At 40.3% G+C, this 18,125-nt stretch overlaps 1 long non-coding RNA gene across 1 annotated transcript; it reads left to right on the plus strand.

Annotated features, from left to right (window-relative positions):
• The first annotated feature begins 3,866 nt into the window (after window positions 1–3,866).
• LOC127501693 (uncharacterized) lies at window positions 3,867–17,991 on the plus strand. The gene is made up of 3 exons (XR_007926681.1): window positions 3,867–4,749; window positions 15,681–15,848; window positions 16,384–17,991. It is a non-coding gene; the product is annotated as an uncharacterized LOC127501693 (long non-coding RNA).
• The last annotated feature ends 134 nt before the right edge of the window (window positions 17,992–18,125 follow it).

Below are 18,125 nucleotides of genomic sequence, written 5' to 3' on the forward strand. Positions count from 1 at the left end.
TTCCCTGTGGAATTGCTTTCCTTTTTTATTTAAATGATAATAATAGTAATAGTAATAGTAATAATAATAATAAATGTATGTATATATGTATTTAATTATTTAACTATAAAATGACATGCTTATGTTCAGAAGGCAAAGCTTCCTCTTTACAAAGATCATCATAGTCACACACACACACACACACACAAGTGGTTAAATGCAGGACACTCGCTGAAGAAATCAGAGATTAATGCATCTGGATCTGTATTTACAGTCATGCAGATGGCAGGAGCTTCTCTTTTACTAAAGCAGCTTACAGAGTATGTTGAAGTAGAATAATAGCATGTCAATTTCACTGTTTGCAATCAGAAATATGTGATTGTGCTCAGTTCTGCGGTCATACATGAAGTAACTTAAGTATTTGTGTAGAAATATATTACTTACATTATGCACAATTCAAAGTCCTCGTGATTCAGAAAACAAGCCACATATAATGTATTTCAACATAAAAACACATTCTCAGTCGTGTTCAGCTCACTATAAAGACACTTTAATGCATTATAATTGGGCCAAAGTGTGTCACATTATAATAATAATCCTTGTTGTAAAGGGAACATCCCTCCATCTGTTCTTTTCTTTATTTCTGCTGTTTTTCAGGGCAGATAAACATTGAGAGGAACTGCCTCCTCTTCCCGTCGCCTCATTCCCACGTCCTGTTTCAGTCCCATCGTGACCTTTGACCTGCAGATCTCGCTCTGTCCCTAAACACACACACACAGTGGAGGAGGATGGTGTGTATTGGACGCTGTGCGTGTTTTTTCTGGAAAATGTGCTGTTATTCCAAAGACATTTACAGACACATACACGCAAACACAAACATGTGGAAAGACGCCTCTAGAGACACAGAGGCCTTAGAGATTTATTTCAAATATCATCTCTGTCACATGATAATGTTACTTTATGCAAATGAGCAGGCAGTAACACACTGGTAGCAGCTATGAGTGTCATGTGGCCATAAATGACTTTAAAAAGTCATAATAAAATATGCAGCATACTAGTGTCTTGTTATATACACACATTGCAGACCATGTATGTTCATGTGCTTATGCAAAAACATTTAAAGGGAATTGCTCCCTCTTGTGGCAGTGTAATAACAAACACTTTTAATAGTTTATGTGTGTTCTGCCCCCTACAGGACACAGCACGGCACTGCAACTCTATTAATATTGCACATTTTATACACAGTCTGATTCACAATGCTTTACATAAAATCATTTAAGAAGATTAGAAAGACAATAAATAATATGTAACTAAATTCTGGGAACAAATTTGCGCTCAAAAGGCCTCCATTTGATGGCAATATACTCTGTAGCTCAAACTGTGGAGTGTGGCAGTAGAAACACCATGGGATCAAATCATAAATAGGTATGCCTTGAATCAATGTAATGTAAGAGGCTTTGGATGAAAGCGCCACCTGCTGTCAGAGAGTGACATTGCATTTTCATTAAAAGAAAAAGAAAATGTGTGAAAAGTTTGGGCACCCATTCAGTCATAGTAACAGCTTCTAAATACAGGTGCTGGTCATATAATTAGAATATCATCAAAAAGTTCATTTTTTTATTATAAATTATTTTTAAAAATGAAACTTTTATATATTCTAGATTCCCTACATGTAAAGTAAAACATTTCAAAAGTTTTTTTTTTTTAAATTTGATGATTAGAGCGTACAGCTCATGAAAGTCCAAAATCCAGTATTTCAAAATATTAGAATATTTCCTAAGATCAATCAAAAAATGGATTTGCAAAACAGAAAAGTTCAAGTTCTTTAAAGTATGTTCTTTTGTGCACTCAATACTTGATCGGCAGGACATATTACAGCAAATGACTTGCTCCTAGCACAAATTACTGCATCAGTGAAGTGTGGCATGGAAGTGATCAGCCTGTGGCACTGCTGAGGCACTATTGAGCCTTCAGATCATCTGTATATTGTTGGATCGACTGTTTCTCATCTTTCTCTTGAAAATATCCCATAGATTCAGGTCAGGCATGTTGGCTGGCCAATAAAGCACAGTAATATCATGGTCAGCAAACCACTTGGAAGTGGTTTTTGCACTGTGGGCAGGTGCTAAAGTCCTGCTGGAAAAGGAAATCAGCATCTCCATAAAGCTTGTCAGCAGATGGAAGCATAAAGTGCTCCAAAATCTCCTGGAAAATGGCTGCATTGACTTTGCACTTGATAAAACACAATGGACCAACACCAGCAGACGTCACGGCCCCCCCAAATCATTATTGACTTCAGAAACTTCACACTAGACTTCAAGCAGCTTGGATTCTGTGCCTCTCCAGTCTTCCTTCAGACTCTGGGACCATGATTTCAACATGAAATGCAAAATTTACTTTTATCTGAAAAGAGGACTTTCGACCACTGTTCACTGTCCAGTTCTTTTTCTCCTTAGCCCAGGTAAGATGCTTCTGACGTTGTCTCTGGTTCAGAAGTGGCTTGGTAGTCCTTTTCCTGAAGATGTCTGAGTGTGGTGACTCTTGATGCGCTGACTCCGGCTTCATTCTACTCATTGTGAAGCTCTCCCAAGTGTTTGAATTGGCTTTACTTGACAGTATTCTCAAGCTTGCGGTCATCCCTGTTGCTTGTGCACCTTTGCCTACCCAATTTCTTCCTTCCAGTCAACTTTGCATTTAATATGCTTTGATATACACTCTGTAAACAGCCACCCCATTCAGTAATGACCTTCTGTGACTCTCTTTGTGGAGGGTGTCAATGATTGTCTCCTGGACCATTGCCAAGTCAGCAGTCTTCCCCATTAGTGTGGTTTCAAAGAACAAAAGATACCCGGAATTTATACTGTAGGGATGGTCATTTAATGAAACTCAAATGTAAATATTCTAATATTTTGAGATACTGGATTTTGGACTTTCATTACCTGTACGCTCTAATCAACAAATTTTTAAAAAAAAAACTTTTGAAATGTTTTACTTTACATGTAGGGAATCTAGAATATATGAAAGTTTCATTTTTTAAAATAATTTACAATAAAAAAATGAACTTTTTCACGATATTCTAATTATATGACCAGCACCTGTATGTCTTCTGTCTTGCTAAAAGTCTTTATATCCTCCACCCTTCCCACAGAATCTTGTAGTTCAGCAGTAATCTAGAGGCTGTTCACACAGAATACGTTTTTCCTCATTTCACTGGTCACGTCTCACCTGCACTGCATGCTTGAGCATGTTGTGCATAACTTAATATTCGTGAGATTAAATAACCCATGCTTATAACCGGATACCCTCAAACTTGTCTTTATTATTTATTTATTTATTTTTTGCCAACACGTAATCATAAAATCTTTAAATGTTCACTGTTCAAAACTAGTGTTAGTCTCTCTCATATCTGAACTGATTGTGAACTAGAAGATGACGTGAGCTCGAGTTTTTTCACCAAACAAGATTGGCAACTTTAGCTGTCAGAATTAAAAGTATTTTTAATTTTTTACTGTGCGCCATTTTACACCAGGGCATAAAACGAATGATTAAGTCAGAAAAAACGAGCATCAAAGTATTTAATATTTCTAGTTACCTCTGCAGGAATATACAGTTCATGATGGGAAACACAGACATGTTGGGAACATGCGGAAACCTACTTTTCTGATCAAGGTGAGTGAGCTTTAGTCAGGTGAACTGATTTTGAGTTACTTCCTCATCATCTGAAATAACAATGAAATGCTTTCTTGTACTTTAGGTATATTATAAAAACCTAAACATCAAGTACTTAAAGAAACATGAATTTCTTGAAATTATTATTGAATTCCCCTTTTGGTGGACACATGCCCTATATGTGTTACAGTAAGTACCAGCCGGAGGCAGAAGATAACAGTTTAGTAGATTTATTGGACAGAAGCAGAGGTAACAGTGACAACAGGTGAGTAGATTGTGGTTGTAGAGGTGAAGGATGAATGAATGGGTGATAATACTGTCCTTTTGTGGTTTGCAGGTTGATGGCGGTGGCAGACTGGAGACAATGCTGGTGGATGACACTCACACAGACTTGGAGCACACGAGGTAGCACGGAGACACAGGAGACAGGTAAGTAGCAATAGGAGTCCTTGAGGTAAGCATAGAGGTAAGTTCCTTGATGCGAACGAGACCGGACAATGTGACTGAGTGTGTGAGTGTCTTAAATAGTGTTCGTGATGAGTGTGCTGATGAGATGCAGGTGGCAGTGATTAGTACTCAGGGGAAGGTGTGTGTTGTGATTGGTGGGTGCTGGAGCCTGGCGTGTCTGTGACAGTACCCCCCCCTCCACGGCCCACTCCTGAGGGCCGAGGACCCCGACGTCGTGGTGGTCTTCCTCTTCCATGAGGGGCAGGTCTGTTGGGATGAGCAGCGTGGAAGGTGTCTAGCAGGTTGGGATCGAGAATGTCATTACGGGGAATCCAGGAACGTTCCTCAGGACCGTAACCCTCCCAGTCCACGAGATACTCATGTCGTGGATTAAGTCTCTCTTTCTGATTGTGAAGTTCCTGCTTATCTGAGCTGTAGATCCTAAACTGAGAGATTGAAGAGTGTCATTGTTCTCTACAGGTTGTGGGATTGTGGTGTCACAGATGAAGGTTGTGCTGCTCTGGCTTCAGCTCTGTAATCAAACTCCTCACACCTGAGACATCTGGATCTGTCAGGAAATACACTAAGAGACTCAGGAGTGAATCTCCTCTCTGATGGACTAAAGGATCCTCACTGTAAACTTGAGATACTGTGGTAAGATTGTTTAAATGTGTCAACATCCTCCTCCATTTTCTTCATATGGTCAATAATGAATAAAATAAACAAAACCTAAACAAGACTAAAAAAATGTCCTAATAGATAATACTGTTGATTAATCTTTAATCTCAAAGTTTTGACAGATTTTACTTACTAATTTTTATAAGTAATGGATAAACCATGGCAAGCTGTGCATTCAAGGTGATACAAGACTCCTCTGTTTCAAGCCGGGATCCTGATCACCCTGTCAGGATAATTTTGTGAAAAGAACAGTTTGAATGTATATTATCCTGCTTATTATACACCTACTTGCCACATCAGTAAATAATTGGACATAAAAAATATTGATTTGAGTTTAAATATTTTATTATCACGAAACTCAATGCTTCCATAAAGTAAAAACGTTCCTGTCCAGCAGATATGAACCAAGGTGAACAAACAAGCTCAAACAAGATGACCATTAAAGGTATAATATTCAGTAATAACACTTGTTACACTGCTTTTCACTAAATGAATAATTGTGTGGACATTAAATAATTATTCGACTTGAAACTATTTCAAAATCTTACATGTGTATTATAATACATTACAGCAGGAGTGTTGATTTAAGGAGCTGTTGATGAGATATTGTTAAATGGCCAAATTCTGTTGATTGATGGGTGAACAGACAAACTAAAAAAAATTTAAAGAGAAACTGAATGAAGGTAAATTTTGAGATTGTGAGAGGTGTTGTAATAAGCAATGACTTTTGTTACTCTTGTTAACTAATTTATTATATATTTACATAGTTTTTTATTTAATCTTATAACTTTGTGAGTTTATGGACCAAGATAAATTAAATATGAATAGAAGTCATATTATCGCCATTGTGTTCTGTTTAGTTTAGTTTAGTTTAGTTCATGTACTTTTAGTGTGTTTTTCATCAGTTTCCTGTTCTTTTGTTCAGTTTTTGTTCAGTTATGTTTGATTAATGTTCTTGTTTGTGTTTGTTACTTAAGATGTACCCTTGCTTTCATTCTCTGTCCGATCTCCATCGTGTTAAGTTGTGTTTGCACTGCCTGTTTGCCTGCCTTTTGGAATTTATCAGTAAACTTTGTTGTTTGGAATATTATTCTTCTGCCTTCGTCTTCTTGCCTGCATACAACTGTGACAGAAGATCGGACCGCCCAAAATGGACAAATGGGCTAAGTTTGTCATCCTGGCTCAGGAAAGCCATAATTCTTTTTTATTTGTTAGATATTTTTGCTGTTTAGCCGCCACCCTGGATGACAAGACCTTAAAGACCCTGTTCCATATCAGGGCTACTTTCAATCAACATATCGATCTCCTAGACACCACAGAACTGGACTGGAAGGAGACCGTCATTCAGTGTCTATAGAGTGTCGCATCCTGATTCGGAACACAGCCAGACCCAGACCCAGTATCCTTTCAAGCGACCACGGAAGTGTCATGTGAGCCCCCCACAGATATGGAGGAATTATCCACCGTGATGAGTGAGCCAGAGCCCGAGGCAGAGAGGACAGCGCTCACCATCGCACCGGAGGAGGAACCTCACAGAAAATCTGACCAGGGGAGTGAACCAGCGGCCAAGGTAACCGACACCAAGGATTGGCTAATTGACTTTAATGGAAACATGTCTGCTCCCACCCTATCCCACCTGGTATCGGAATCCTCTTTATTGAACTGTTTGAATGATGATCTGTCAGTCTGTTCGGAATCACCGCTGTTTCATGACAGCAATAAGAACTTTTCGGACTGTTCAGTCAGTTTGTTCGGAATTCTTGTTTCTGGTGTCGTGGAAATTCTCAATACGAATCTGACTTCACCACGGACAATTTAAACTCCTAGATGTTAATATAATACTATAGTATCTCGAGGTAATTGGCTGAATTCCTGAAGACTTACAACACAATCCAATACTTCTCTGAAGTATGGTGACAGCGTCCCGTCAAGAAGCTACTATCATTACCTCAATCACACTTTAGCTGTTACTTTTGTTGTCTTTTGAGCATAGAATCTTTAGTACTTCTATTCCTCACTACTTCAGTCACACTTTAGCTGTTACTTTTGTTGTCTTTTGAGCGTAGGATCTTTAGTACTTCTGTTCCTTAGCTGCGCAGCATATACCTGACATGACTTCCAAGTTGCTCTTTGCAGAAATTAAGTTTTATTTATGACTGGGAAATCACTGGTCACAATAACCGAGTGAGTCTTAATGAATAGAAAGATACATGCACATTTAAGTCTTACAGTTGAGTAAAAATCAATGTCTTCTTCACTGTGATTTATTCTGGTGATTGGTTTGTAATGATCTAAGCTAATCACATGACTGTTACTTTTACTGTGTTAAGCACGTTTTGGGTAAGTCTACATGTTCTTTGACCTGAGCATCCTTAGTCTGCATTTTCTGTACATTTCATGTTTACATAAAATATTTCTATCGCAATGGATTGGGAGCTTTTATTTTCATTGACCTGCATAGATTGTCATTTTGACTGTGGCCTTGTTTAACCTTCTGTTACCTTCACCAAAATGCTCAGCCAGTCCTCCAGCCTTATTGCTGGAGTTTTGCAGCCCTGTGCTATCTCTGGGAAAGCCCTTCTATGTTGTCTAGCCACAAGTCATGCAACCACCAGCAGCACCTGTGAACCAGGATCCTACAGCTCTGCCTCCGGCTTCTGATCCCTTTGCTCCATCTCGACCTGTTGACTTGTCGCCTCCACCTTGGCTCCTCCCACCTTCGGCTCCACCGGAGACCCTTGACCTTGCAGCTCCACCGGGTTCCCTCATACCACCAGCTCCCCCTTAGTCAGTCGTTAGTCTACTTTCACCACGGACTTACGGACCGTCCACTGCGCTACATCTTTCCAACCCTTATGGCTGCAGAAATGAAGTTTTATTTACGGCTGGGAAATCACTGGTCACAATAACCGAGTTAGTCTTATTGAATAGAAAAATACATGTACATTTAAGTCTTACAGTTCCTCCTTCCCTGCGGGTACGCCTCGGTCCTCAGTCACACTGCCTCCGCCTCTGCCTCAGTCCTTGTGTACTCTGGCTTTGCATACAACACTCTTTGCCGCGGCATTGCCAGAACCAGCGATTACGCTCAGTGCCATTGACCCTCTGTCTGCGCCTTCAGATTTTTCAACTCAGTCTCCGTCAGTTGTTCCCCAGATGCCATCAACCAACACTACATAATCTTGGCTCCTCCCTTCCTTGACTCTGCCATGGGCTGTTAGCATTGGAGAGTTCTGGGTCTGTGTCATCGGCCAACCACCATCGTCGCCGCCAGGGGATTGTCGTCCCCCCATCACCATCCCTTTACTTCTGACACTCACCATCCCTTCCCCATGTCCTCGTCCACCTCCCAAGTCCCCTCCATGCCTGCCTTGTCAGAGGGGGGCGTTCTGTCATCATTATGTTCAATTTAGTTTAGTTTAGTTCATGGATTTTTAGAGCCAGATTAGTGCACCGGTAATTTTTAAACATAATAGCAGATAATCCGTGGCATCCCTAGCTGGTCACAATGGTAACTTTAGAACCCACTGACCACAAACTGTATTTAAAATTACTCGATAGTTTATCATCGAAATTGTTGTTTTATTGATTGTTTATCGCCCATTCATCCTGTGATTACTAAAGTGTTCCTACAAACTCCAGTTATAATGTAAGAAAGCTGGCGTGGACTAACAACTTTGTAACACTGCAAACTGCACATTATTAATTCATTAACTAAAACATCCTTTAATCATAAGAAAATGCCATCAGATAAAAAAACAAATTTACTTACTTGTTGAGTCTCGTTTTTATCCTCCATGCTGAAATCTCCCTTAGCTGTATTTTGTGCGAACAATATAAATGTCACAGTCTGTTTAGTTTCAGTTTCAGTTTATGGACTTTCTGTTTGTTTTCCATGATCACATGTTCTGTTTCCCGGCTTCATTATTAGTTCATTAGTATCACCTGTGTCTTATTAATCATCCTTGTTATGTTTGCTATTTAGTAGAACCCGGCCAGACCCAGAGCCCAGCTCGTCACCACCGCGATCGACGACACCTGAGCCCCCCGCAGACTGGAAGCTTCTGCCTGCCGCGACGCAAGAGCCTACACCCGAGGACGAAGGGGTGGAGCTCAACATCGCCCCGGAGCCGAAGCACCACCATGAGTCTGACCAGGGGTGTGAGCTAACGTCATCGTCCATCGCCGTGGGAGTCCTCGTGGAGTTCAAGGGGATGGATGCGAGCCCCGCCCAAACCCCCACCACTGAGAGCGAGCACAAGATGGACTTATTGGACAGTTTTATTGAGTGTGGTGAGATAAATACTTTGTGTCCCTGCCATTCTTATGAATCTGAGTCTTCGACAGTTCTGTCATCCCCACCCAACCTCCCTCTCCCACCACTGCAAATTACTGCTATTAAGGACACTTTATCTTTGGTTTCCTGTGCCATGCTTCATGACCAGATCATCTCCAAACCTGTCACCCAGCCATCGTCGCCTCCCATCAGTCCCGTCGATTCACCTCATCCTCCTCTCTGTGGCGAGGCTTCATCGTGGTCCTGCTGGGAGCCTACTCTTCCTGGGCGTCAGGAGTCCGTGGCTTCGCCTCCTGCCTCGTCGTGCTCTGTCCTGCCTCGACCCGTCGACCTGGCACCTGCGCCTACACTCCTCCTCCCCTCGACTCCGGCGTCGACCATCGAGCATTCAGACTCGCTGGGCTCCCTCGGAACCTCGGCTCCCCCTGGGTCGGACGTCGTTAAGCCTCCGCTGCGGACTTGCGGGCCTCAGCAAGCTCTGCCCTCCCTCAGGCTCCACCTCCGTCCTCGGGTGCACCAGCTCGTCCTCTGCCCTCCGGATCTCCACCTCCGCCTCGAAGAGTCGTCGCTGCGGCTTCATCGCTGTCGCCTAGGTCATCGGCATTCCATCACCGCCTCGGACTTCCGTCTGCGCGGTGGACTCCACCTTGGATCATCGCCTTGGCTGAGCTCTGGGTCACATCCACCTGGCCATTCCTACCTCCTCCAATCCCGCCCTGGTCGTCGTCCTCCATCCATCTGCCTGCCTCTGGTTTCTACCCTTGGCCACACCCTCGTCCTCCTCCCAAGCCGCCTCCATTCTCCTTCCACGGCGTGAGGACACGCCTTTTCGGAGGGGGGCGTAATGTCACAGTCTGTTTAGTTTCAGTTTCAGTTTATGGACTTTCTGTTTGTTTTCCATGATCACATGTTCTGTTTCCCGGCTTCATTATTAGTTCATTAGTATCACCTGTGTCTTATTAATCATCCTTGTTATGTTTGCTATTTAGTTTCCCCCTGTTCACTCAGTCTTTGTCCATTCTCCGTTTAAACAAGTTGTGTTGTATCTCTATGCCTGTTACCCTGTGGATAACGTCATTAAACTAGTATTTGGATTTATTCTCCTCATCTGTGCTCCTTCCTGCAACCGACTGTAACAATAAATCAAAATGTGATTTTGTAGAAATTATAATCAGGTGCTAAAAAAGAGTACCCATTAAAATGTCTTTACATAAAGGGCCCGATCATGGAACAATGCACAGTACAAGCGCAGTGTTGAGCTTCTTGAGTTTGTTCATTAAGGAGCATTTTGATTGGTGGATTAAAAGCTCATTGTGATTGGCTAAACAGAACATCCTCCAAAAAAAGATATTTATGAAATGTATTTAGGTAAGATGTATTTGTGTGAGCATTTGGGAAAATATTTATGCTTTTACTTGTGTATTTATGAATCGTATTTTGAATTGTGATGACGCAAAGGCTGACGCTGATTTAGAATCCATAAGCAGAGGTTTTATTGAAGAGAGTGCAGAAAAAAAACAAATCGACAGGCAGATAATCATAAACGTAGAAGCATGCAAGGGGTCCAGTACACAATAAACAGTCCAGTCCAAACAGCAAGTCAAAAGGGTAATCTAAAAAGCAGAAAACGAGGAAGGCAGGCAATGGATCGTACACAATAAGTAAATCAGGCAGTAGAATGAGAACGCTCGGTAAGGCAGGTAAACTGGCAATACTTCGCAACTAGTGTTTGGCATGGCTGGGCTATATGGCTACCAAATAGGCTGTTGCTGTAGAGCTAGAGGAGGGAGTGGTATAAGTCAGTACTCAGGCGAGGGCTCCCTCTGCTGGTGTGGCATTACGTGAATTTACGAATTGGATTTTGTAAATGTGAATTGTGCTGTGCATTTATGAATTTTGTTTTGTAAATGTATTATTTTTGAGGCTGATCTGGCTCAATACACCCAGGTTCCTAATTGACGATGAAGACTTGACAGAACATTTTTTATGTTTTTTCAGAATTAAGTAGTAGGAAATTGCTAGTCATACAATTTTTTATATCAGCTATACATTCCAATGCAGTGTTGACAGAACCGGGCTAATATGGTCTACTTCTAATACTTCCTGGTTCTAGTAAGAACTCTAGCTGCTGCATTTTGGACCAGTGTGCACCTTATCACTAAATCACACACAGAATTTCCACTGTTATCAGTGCTTTTATGCAATTGCACTCTAACGCTAATTTGCCCTGTTTAGTAAATCTGGCCCTTAGTATGTTTTTCATCAGTTTCCTGTTCTTTTGTTCAGTTTCCCGCTTCTCATTTGTTTACATTTAGTTGCGCATGATAAATCATCTTGTTTGTGTTTGCTGCTTAAAGGGTTAGTTCACCCAAAAATGAAATTTCTGTCATTAAGTACTCACACTCATGTTGTTCCAGACCCGTAAGACCTTTGTTCATCTTCAGAACACAAATTTAGATATTTTTGTGAAATTCAAGGGTATCTGAACCACACATTGGCAGTAACGCCATTGCACTTTTTGAGGTCCAGAAAGGTAGTAAAAACATTGTTAAAATAGTTAACGTGACTACAATGGTTCAACCTTAATGTTATGAAGCAACGAGAATGCTTTTTTTGTGCAAAAACAAAACAACGACTTTTTTTAACAATTGTCATACACAGTTGATGCAGAGAACGCAGTGCAGGCTTCTGTGTTTACGTCTGAATGCCGGCTCATTATTGGCCAGCTCCTGCGTCAGGAGACAACTCTTGAACAGAGGAGGCGTACGAGGATCACTTGCTGCCAGTCTAAGAGCTGGGGAGGCTCTCCACTGGAGAAGCCTACTCCTAGCAATTGCAAGCCAGGAGGCGGAAAAGCTACAGCAGAACCGCCTCTGTCTAAAAAGATGCATCCCTAAGTACTAGCCTAGGCCGGATATCGGGGCGACCCAAAAAAGAAGGGCCGACACACGCTCTTATGACCTTCCTGTAGCTCAGAGGAGCAAAGATCCTAACCTAACGACTCTTAAAACAAGAGGAGGCTGGTTTGCTCAGAACAGGTGAGATAGATACATGGAGCTAGTAAAGTGGCTCCATCAATATAATGAGTCTTAAATAGGAGGACACCTGCACACTCAGGGAAAAATTCATGGTGCCCTTAGCACAGGCCAACGCATGAAAAACATCACAACCTGAAGCTCATAGAGCGGAGGCTTAAATAAAAATACTAAAAGAAATAAAGCTAGCACACTGACAGGTAGTCAAGGCAGCCTTACAGTAGGCCGATGCTAGACAAAGGCATACTAGAGCTCAATAAAGCGGTGGTTAAGAGGTAGAAGCCAACACACATAACACAGAATGAAGTAAGGGTGGCCAGAAAGAGCCAATACCAAAGTCACTTAGACACTTAGATGTTTTTAAGATTATCTTAAGAAGTACTAAAGAAGAATTTTTAGTATATTAAGTAAAAAATTAGTGCGCGAAAATAGAGCACTTTAAGTACATTATAGAAGTGTGCTTTTTTTTTCACCTAGGCACACTCATCATCGGCCCAGCTTCAGGCCCGATGTAGAAGCGCCTGTAGGGGAAGAAGGGTACAGGGAAACAATTAAAAAAGAGGAGAGGGTAGTGTGTGCAGACCCTCAAAAGGGAAGAAATACTCACTGCGTTTTATAACTACCCTTAAATCCTGCTTCTTTTTCTAGCTTCTCGCCTTCTCCATGCCCGAGAGGTGACGCTAGATTTCTGGCCCTGTCTATGGCCCACAGACCAGGACGGGCCAGGTATAGACACAGACTGGCGTGGTATACCTGATTTAAAAGCCGCTGACTGCGCCCTAGCCTCTTTGAACTTTCCCACCACTGCCTCGACAGAGGTACCAAAAAGTTCAGAGGGCAAGATCGGGGCATTGAGGAGAAAACCCTTCTCTTTCTCCCCAATATCTGCCAGGTTCACCCACAGGTGTTTCTCTGTTGCCACCATTGATCTACCGATCGCGGCAGTGGTCTGCTTAGTGGTCAAATCTGTGGTGTGGTGCAACTCAGCTACCACCTCAGGTGAAAGACCCTGACCCTGGTCTAAGAATTTCAGCAGATCGGCTTGGTATGCTTGAAGCACTGCCATAGAATGCAGTAAAGCACTAGCCTGACCCGCTGCCACGTATGCTCTGCCTTTCAAACGTGAGGTGGTCTTGAGCGGTTTGGTAGGCAGAGCCGGAGCTTTAAGAGTTGATGCCCCACCACCAACGAGATAGTTCGCAAACATCTTGTCAATGGGGGGCATCACCACATATCCATGCTCACGTAATTCCTCGACATTGGCATAATTTGCATGCCCATGTCGATGGATGTGGGCTGAATGTGGGTTGTTCCATGCCTTCTCAATCTCAGAATGGAGATCGGGAAGGAATAGAAGGCTCACGGGGGGCTGAACCATGATCACCAGAAAGATACCGTTCGTCTAACCTTTAATCTGTCTGAGGCATGTCCCATTAACCCTCTGGGGTCTGAGGATTTTTGGGGCCCTGGAGAAGTTTTGACATGCCTGACGTTTGTGCTTTTTTTCAGTTGTTCATAAACATATTAATGGAAAAGGTGTCATTACACTGTATTCAGCATGAACTAGGCTACCATAATATGTGAGCAACATGTATGTACATGTTTGTATTTTTGAAGGAATAACGTTTATGCATAGTTATTGAAAAAACAAAAAACTTAAGTCACTGAAATAAGGCCAAAAAACTAATGTTGTATATGTGTTCACAAGACTTCTGGGTATTGGAGGTTGTAGACTAGAGTTTTTGCTTCAAAATTATGTAAAAATTATCCTGCCTACTCTTTTATATAAAACAATATATTAATTTAAATTTTGAAAGACACTTTTTATCAAGAAACACAGTATGCGTGGAGGCGTGAATCTTCATGAATAATGCTGTGATTCACACCTGAGAAGACAAAGACCCACATAATGACCTGCATAATGACCCGCATAATGAGCCCTTTCAGTCAGGTAGGCTATGTGAAAAAACCCTCTGTGATCATGCTGATAACAGGATTAATGTCCACTCCTGACAAAAAAAAAAAAAAAACATGATTTTTGTGATCTCATGCATGCACGTATTATTGCACATCATGAGAAGAAAATTTTGTATAGGCCTATGTTAAATTACAGTACCAGTCAAAAGATTGGACGCATTACTAATATTTTTAAAAGAAGTCTTAAGTCTCTAACCAAATAATGGTTTTCTATTTTAATATACTTTAAAATATAATGTATTTTTGTGATGCAAAGCGTCTGAACATTCCTACCTCTATGGCATTTCATGTAGGCTACTATACTTGTTATATTATATGGCCTAAATGTTAATGTGCAGTTGACAAACTATACATCATTAAAAAGATCTAAGACTCAAGCTTCACATTTTGACCTCTGTTTTACTCTTAAAAACTTATATTGACCGTCATTTCTTAATATGCTTAAAAGCATGCACATTTGGAGAAATATTGATGGATTCTCATATGTTTATGTCAGTTTTCTATACAGAGGAGTAATATTTATTACAAATTTATTGTCATCACTATGAGCGCTGGATACTGTGTTTTCAATTCATACTTGCAGCCGGAATGATACCTCATTCTACAATGTTTCAAAAGGTGTGTCCGACATCGGCTGTGGTCGCATGCAGGCGGAGAGGAGCTGAAAACGGAGACGTGAAGTCGGACACTTTCTGCTTCCTGCAGTGACACTCGCGCTGCATTTGCATACTTTATTACAGCTGAAGTGAAATAAATGCAATATTTGACTAATACTCTGACGTTTCAGAGACATTTTCATTCTATACTTTATGTACAGCATACAGCGTCTGTTTTTACAAGAATAAATTTCAACACAAGCATATATTATTTAAATACCAATGTGGTGGGGTCGATGTTTTTTATCAGTTTTATTTGGATAAACATGACACAATATAACATCACGACTACATGAAAAGAGCTTTAACTGTTATAAAAATACAGATTTTTGAGTATTAGTGGAACTGAAGGTGTGAGAATAAGCATGAAACACATGTGATCGTTGTCATGCGGTGAATCCGGCCAATCGTGAAACAGCTTTCGTCATCAGAGCTCGTGCAGCTGCTCTTGAGAAACTGCACTGGCTGACTCAGCCAGCTGCTCTCGAATCGCTTTCGTGGTACTTTGAAGCCATACATCACAGTCACATGGCGTCTGCGCTGTCTCGCGTCGGACAAAATTTCTTACCAGCATGCACTGCTTCAAGTCAGCCGCTGATCGCTCTTTGCAGCGCAAGTCGAACAAGCCTTATGATTAAATCATTGACAGAGACTTCTCCCCCATCAGCCAATCACTGTGGACATAGTTAGTAAGCGTGTTGACATCATCCATAGCAACAAGGGCAACCCCGCCCTTACTCTTAGCTTAAGACTTCAGTCTATTTCTTAGTAAAAGTTGGTCTCAGCAGCTTTGTGAATAGGATTTAAGAGAAAACTCTTAGCTAAGAACTTTTACTGCTATTTAGGAGAACTCTTAGTGGTAAGATAAAATGTTTTATGAATGCGGCACCTGAGCTGTAGATCCTGAACTGAGAGACTGAAAAGTGTCATTGTTCTCTACAGGTTGTGGGATTGTGGTGTCACAGATGAAGGTTGTGCTGCTCTGGCTTCAGCTCTGAGATCAATCCCCTCACACCTGAGAGAACTGAATCTGTCTGGAAATACACTCTCAGATGTGAATCTGCTCTCTGATCTGAAGGATGATCCACATTATAAACTGGAGATGCTTCGGTGAGTAGTGATGATTAAAACTGTTCTTGTTTTAATTGAAAGTTAATTTAGTTTCTTATCTTAGGTTACTTTCCTGGTGATGGCGACTTATACACTATAAACATGTTTAAAAATAAAAATATTTTTTATAGTAGTTTATAGTAACAATTAAGTTTTGTTTTATTTCAAAACAATACAATCTTTTGCTTTTATCATTGTCTTTTTATACATAAATTCTGTATTTTGAGAGAATGTCAATTGCAATAGAAGATAAAGGTAAATTTTCACTAATTTACAAGTTTTTCACTAATTTCTTTGTCATGAATAAAACTGACCCAATGGACAGTCATACAGGATTATAGATAAGGGTCAAGGGTCATCATTCATGGTGATTTGGATGCAAAATCAAAATCTGAATGTTTAAAAACAGCTTTAAAAATCATGAATCACATCACATTGATATATTATAATTTCTCACTTAATTTTCTTTTAGTTGTTCTAAAGTGGATAATGCAATAATTTCGCACACATTTGACTGTCTGTGTTTTACTTACAGGTTTTAGATGTTAGTCTGACCTTCTCTGGATCAGCTGATGGTGAATAAAGAGCCACTACAGACACATCACACTCCATATTCTCCAGATCAATATATTTCAGTTGTTTCAGATATTTCCCCCCTTTCAAGACATACTACTGATCCATGTTTCAATCCAAAGTAGCGTTTGATGATAATCAACAAACTGCTGTTTACTGCAGGTCATTTCTGGATGTCTGTAAACCATCGCTGTTGTTGTTTGTCTCCAGTGACAGAAGCTTCTGTATGTAGTTTTGAGGCAAGACGTTCTGTTGAACCCCTAAACACACAACCTAGATGGAGAAATGAGACAAGATAAACACATTTAATTTAATAAGAGAGACATGAGAATGTTACTAGAAACTCACAAATGTTTATGGTCTATAATCTTGTACGTAATATTGTTGTAACACACATATTGAAAACATCTTCATCTCCAGTTAAATTAAACTTTTAAACACTTGTGCTCTTTAATTAAATATTATGCTTTAGTTTGGACAGTCCAGCTTATGATGGGCAGTAAAATGTACCTTTTTATACAGTGATGAAGGTGGAAAGGGTCTGAAATTGTTTATCTTGTACTTTTGATCAGAATGTGACATCTCACTGATTTCCTTTTTTATACGTTTCTTATATCATGTAGCTTTAAAATTTTGTTAGTTATTTTTGTTTGTTATTCCCTTTGTTTGTTTTTTTATTTTTCCCTAGACTTATGTTTGTTATTTGTGGTTATTGTTATATTTGTAAAAAAAAAAAAAAAAAAAAAAAAATCTGCATTGATTGAACGGTGGTGTGTGATCCCTCTTTTATGTTGCGGCTTGAAATAAGCTGGCCTTAACAGTCATTAAATTCATCTTAATTACTGTTTTATTACTGTTTTATTACTTGAAATAAGCTGGCCTTAACAGTCATTAAATTCATCTTAATTACTGTTTTATTACTGTTTTATTACTTGAAATAAGCTGGCCGTAACAGTCATTAAATTCATCTTAATTACTGTTTTATTACTGTTTTATTACTTGAAATAAGCTGGCCGTAACAGTCATTAAATTCATCTTAATTACTGTTTTATTACTGTTATTTATGTAATTGAGTTAATTTTGATGACAGTGGTGGCAAATACCAATTCTCCACAGTTTTATTGTAGTAACACTCACTGCTGACCTGGTACCATGCTAAATTTAAGGGAGATCAGGGGCCGTATTCACAAAACTTTTTATCTTACCACTAAGAGTTCTCCTAAATAGGAGTAAAAGTTCTTAGCTAAGAGTTTTCTCTTAAAACCTATTCACAAAGCTGCTGAGACCAACTTTTACTAAGGAATAGACTGAAGTCTTAAGCTAAGAGTAAGGGCGGGGTTGAACTTGTTGCTATGGAGTATGCACACAGTGATTGGCTGATGGGGGAGGAGTCAGTGATTTAATCATAGAAATATTGTAGAATGAGGTATCATGTTTCCATATTCAAATAAAGGTTTTAAAATGTAGGCTAAGTGTCACTAATTAAACTAGTATATCCAGTTAATTGTCCGCCTCTTGGATGTCTGCATCTCAAGAGAATGCAGAATTCAAGCGACAAATTATGTTTTATAAACAAGTTTGGGAGGAACACATTCAAACAGTCTTTCTAATCAGCACGAGAAGAGGAATAAATACACAGACGAGAGTCGACTCGCCTATAGTTACTTTGACAGTTTTCTGCATCCTTCCGCCATCCCATCCCTC

The sequence above is a fragment of the Ctenopharyngodon idella genome, chromosome 19 (genome assembly GCF_019924925.1).
Source record: "Ctenopharyngodon idella isolate HZGC_01 chromosome 19, HZGC01, whole genome shotgun sequence".
Lineage (NCBI taxonomy): Eukaryota > Metazoa > Chordata > Actinopteri > Cypriniformes > Xenocyprididae > Ctenopharyngodon > Ctenopharyngodon idella.